General features: G+C 40.6%; 1 protein-coding gene across 1 annotated transcript in view; it reads right to left on the bottom strand.

Moving 5' to 3' along the window:
• ETV1 (ETS variant transcription factor 1) overlaps nt 1-333 on the bottom strand; it is a 66,559-nt gene extending 66,226 nt beyond the window's left edge. The window contains exon 1 of the mRNA XM_042043418.1: nt 316-333. The gene's annotated coding sequence lies outside the window, so the exon portion shown is untranslated. The remainder of the gene's footprint in view (nt 1-315) is intronic.
• Nucleotides 334-4,624: the final 4,291 nt, after the last annotated feature.

Genomic DNA, 4,624 nt, shown 5'->3' with positions numbered 1-4,624 from the left:
GGGGGGCGACTCCGCCGCTGCCCCGACCCGCGCCGGCGGCGGGGGAGGGCGTCGGAAGTGGGCACTCGGGTGCCCGGGGGTATCCCGGGGCCCTGCCGCGGGCACTCCGTGTCCCCTACGCCCCCCCGGGTGGCAAGGCAACCCCTTCCATTCACAAAAAAAAAAAAAAAAAAAATTATATATATTTAAAGAAAAAGTTTCGCCTCCCTGACTCCGTAAAGCAAAACACACCCCCCACGCACACGCGCTCCCTTTCTTGGTGGCAGAGCTGCCCCGCAAAGCGCCGCGGTGAGCGAGGCGAGAGACACTTCGTACCGTTTTGCCCGGAGCCAGTGGCATCCTAGGGCTCATGCCTGCTCTAGCTTTGGGGCTTTTTGTTGGGCGTTTTTGGTTGGCTGTTTTGGTTCTTTTTTTGGTTCTTTTTTTTTTTCTTTCGTTGAATCATAGAAAGCAATTTTTATTTCTACGAGGATGACATAATTTCTAGGTTTTGTGGACAGAATTTGGCAGCATGCATACACCGGATCTAGGGAAATTTTTGGTGTAGTGGTGCCAGGACCTATCAAGTTAAGGAGTTCTGAGGACTTCTCTAAGAAAACAAGATTTCTGTTCTTTGAACAGAGTGGATGTTGGAAGGCTGTGTCCGAAAACTGCCAAAATGCACCAAAGCAGATTGTGTGGTTTCGTAACAGCTATATTTGTCCTCTCTTTGAGCAGTGAATTCCAGGTATCACAGCAATCAGGTGGTAAATTTAGGTATTCATGACGCTGTCTTGCTGTGAGATACGAAGTTTCAGATTTCTATGATCTGATGTAGTTCAGCACTTAGCAAGCAGAGCCCCAAGCTAGCAAGTCTAGCTTCTCACTCAGCCCTTTCTGAGGGCTCACTTTATAGCTAATGTGTAAAGCCAACTAAAGAAACCTGCTTTTGCATAATTTCCCTGTGGTAGTTTTAACAATATTCAGGTTTCTTCTTCTTCTGTATTACTTTGTTTTGAAAATTATAGTTGTTTCATTACACTCTAATCTGGAGCATATTACTTTCTGACACAGCATTTTTATTGTCCTCCTTTCTGATCTCACTATCCATACTCACTTGACACTTGTCCTGTCCAGCTGAGGAAGAGAGAAGCACCATGTTCCCACAACTTCTGTCTCTCCCATACGGCCTTCTTAGAGAAAACATCCACCAGGGAAAACAGCAGCTTGTTTTCTGTGTTCTTGTTCCTTCTGTTTTCACACACCCATCCCAGCACACCCAGAATTACAAGAGAGTAATGATATCCTAAATGCAAAAACCTATAATAATTTTATTGTGCTCTTGACCAAGTCTCTCAGTTGCTGTTCTTGTAAGCCACTTTTGTGATAAAATAATTGGTAATTCTGCCCCTCCGCCATGGGCAGCTCTCACTAGACCAGATTGCTCAAAGCTGCATCCAACCCAGCCTTGAACACTGCCAGGGATGGGGCAGTCACAGATTCTCTAACGAGGCTATTGTTTTCTTATTTATACCCATACTCAGACTGGAGCAGCTGCTGAGCTTATGGGAAGGCTGTGGCTGTAGATATGACCCTGGGAAGCAAGTGACCACTTTAACCCCTGGACCAGCAGAGCTGATGAAGCCACTGTCTCCAGCTGACCATCCCACCCCACGGGATGGATATCTTGAGCCACCCATCGAACAGCTCCCAAAGCACTAGACTTTACCATGTATCCTTCTAAATCGAAATCAGTAATGGATTTTCTTATCTTTAAACAGTGCACTAAAAAGTTTTGGTGTGTCAGTCAGCCAAGGTAATTAAACCAACATCAACCGAAGTTTCCAGAATAACCTCAGAGCCATCATATATTAGGTATTACCTATGAAATTCACACTTCTGCACTTCCCTACACCACAACCTGCACCTCACAAAGTCTGGCACAGCACGGTGGCCACCTTCCAGCACGTACCACTCCCCCACCTCCATATGTACAGGTTTGGCATCCTGCTTTGTGGATCTGTAGGAGGTCAACACTCTGCAAACAGCCGAGCTCTCTGTGGTCCCGGCTGGGCTGTAACTCCAGCAGAAGCTGAGCAATAAATGCATCCTGGCAGGAGAAGCTCTGTATGCCTTGCTGTTCTTCCTCATGCCACGTATCTCTTCCTTCCCTCCTCCCTCTCTCTGGCCCTGTTACACGTGCTAGGGAGGAAAGGAAAAGTAAAGCTGTTTTGAAGCCCTCTTTATCCTCGTCTTTGTTCATCCATTGTGCTGAGTGGTACTCAGAAAAACTTCATTAACTATTAAGAGGCAGATGCTGTAGATGTAGCTCTGTGTGCTGAATTGCAGTTGTGTATCATCATCAGTCACAACTGTCTCATATGTTAACTGCTGAAGGCATGGTAATTACTTTGTAATTTTGCATGTTTGTTCAAAATTCTTGCAACTTTGGGGTTTATTAATAAAGGGTTTATGTTTTAATTGCTCTTTTTAGAAAACAGTACTATTAAATATCTTTTTAAAAAAATAATCCTTTTAGAAAATGTAAAATTAACCTCAAAATCACTTCCATTTTTAGTTGAAAAGATGTAACAGTTTTTTATCAAATTGAAAATATCCAAAAAAAGTGCCGAATTTATTTCACTGTAAGAAATCATTTAAAAATCAACTTTTCTAATGATACTGCTTTAGAAGCAAGACACTAATATTCTTTTACAGATAGACATGTTCAAGTATGTTATAAAGCTTCACTATATACTGAAAATTATATATTATTTCCATCTCTTAATGGCAATATATACTTTACACACTTATTTGAAAGAGGATAATGAAATATATATTTTCTGTTCAATTTGACACACTACATACCTTCAAATAATTGCTGTAATGTAAAAAATAAAGGTAAATCCAGACAGAGCAGAGAGAAGATTTGATAAGTACTGGTTTCTTCTGGAAAATGTGGAAAGAATTTAGGCACATTTTCAAATCACAAAATAAACCATCTTAATCCAGTATGATAAAATCTAAGCTCAATATGGAAAAAAAAGGAGAATAAAAAAGAAATAATATTAATTGACTTGGTAACAAGACAGAGAAATACACTCAAAAATACTTTATGATGGAAAAATAAACCTTTTGGACACCTTCATAAAATTATGCTTATACCAAAGAAAATCCTTCAGAAAAAGGATAGTCACAATTAAAACAAAATATGCAGGTCCATTTCAAAACAATATTCAGTTAAAAAAACCCTTCCTTGTTTTTTGAAATGGTTTCACTTTATCCATTCCTTCCAGGCATTTCCCCAGTAAACTTTTATGTAACTGATGGGCCTGATAGACCCTGATAGAAAGGATGCCCTCCATCCAAACAACTGTTGAGCAGCAACTTTTAAAACATAGTCTATAGGAGACTCATTAAAATAACAACTACGTATGTGACTGACTACAGCAAATCTATGAAAACCTAATGAGATTTCTGTCTGGTAAATTAACCCTTGACCACATATTAACCTCTTGATGCTGACTCTTTGAGAAGATTTAGTGCTTATTTTATTGTGATGCTAATGGCCTATAACAAAATAGTACATAACAGCAAAATTAAAAAGAAAAAACCGGAAAATAATAGTCCATATACTTGCCCAACATTATGGCTTTTTGTAAAGCCTGTTTCAAATGCAGCATCAAGGACTAAACCTTAAATCAGGAAAAAGGAAAGTACCAGTAGGAAGAAAACACATGGTGGTTACTTTCATATGTGAAACTATGAGATGTGGAATTAAAAGTACATACAAACAAGTATCTTCAATGAAAAAAGGAAAGAAAACAAAGGAGTAATCCCAGTTTGACTGTATAAATTAATAGCACATTGCATACGTCATTGTCATTTAGACCTAGCATTGCACACATCTGAAGTCCTCCATAAGCAACTGCATTTCAACGTCTACCCAATAATGCAATGCAGGGCAATTTTCAGAAAAAATGTCTATGTACTAGAAAATTATGCTACACAGGAAAGGTGAAATTAAGATATTTCACAAAGAGTGCAAGAAATTAAAAGTCCAAACAAATTTTTTATTGCAATGTGTGCCAACCATATCCTGGGCTGCAGCAAGAAGTGTGACCAGGAGATGAAGGGAGATTCTCCCCCTCTACTCTCTTCTTGGGAGACCTCACCTGGAGTACTGCATCCAGCTCTGGGGCTCCCAAAATAAAAAAGATGTGTACCTGTTGGAGAGGGCCACTAAGTTAATCAGAGGATTTGAGAACCTCTCACATGAAGACAGACTGAGAGGCCTGGGGTTGTTCAGCCTGAAGGAGAGAAGGGTCCAGGGAGAGAGACCTTGTAGCACCTCCTAGTTCATAAAGAAGCCTACAAGAGAGATGGAGAAAAAGTTTTTACAAGGGCATACAGTGACAGGACAAGGTGGGACCAGTTTTACACTGAAAGAGGGCTGCTTTATATTAGATCTTAGGAAGAATTTGTTTACTGTGAGGGTGATGAGGCACTAGAACAAGTTTTGTGCCAAAATGATGGAATGTCCTATGCCTGGAAGCGTTCAAGACCAGGTTGGATGGAATTCTGAGTAACCTGGTCTTTTGGTAGGTCTCCCTGTCAGGGGGATTGAAACTACATGGCCATTAAG

Source organism: Corvus kubaryi, unplaced genomic scaffold, assembly GCF_017639235.1.
Source record: "Corvus kubaryi isolate FWS band 111438036 unplaced genomic scaffold, C.kubaryi_AGA036_p1.0 37398, whole genome shotgun sequence".
Taxonomy (NCBI): Eukaryota; Metazoa; Chordata; class Aves; order Passeriformes; family Corvidae; genus Corvus; species Corvus kubaryi.
The sequence above is the reverse complement of the archived record's forward strand: the minus strand, read 5'-3'. Positions and strand labels throughout refer to the sequence as shown.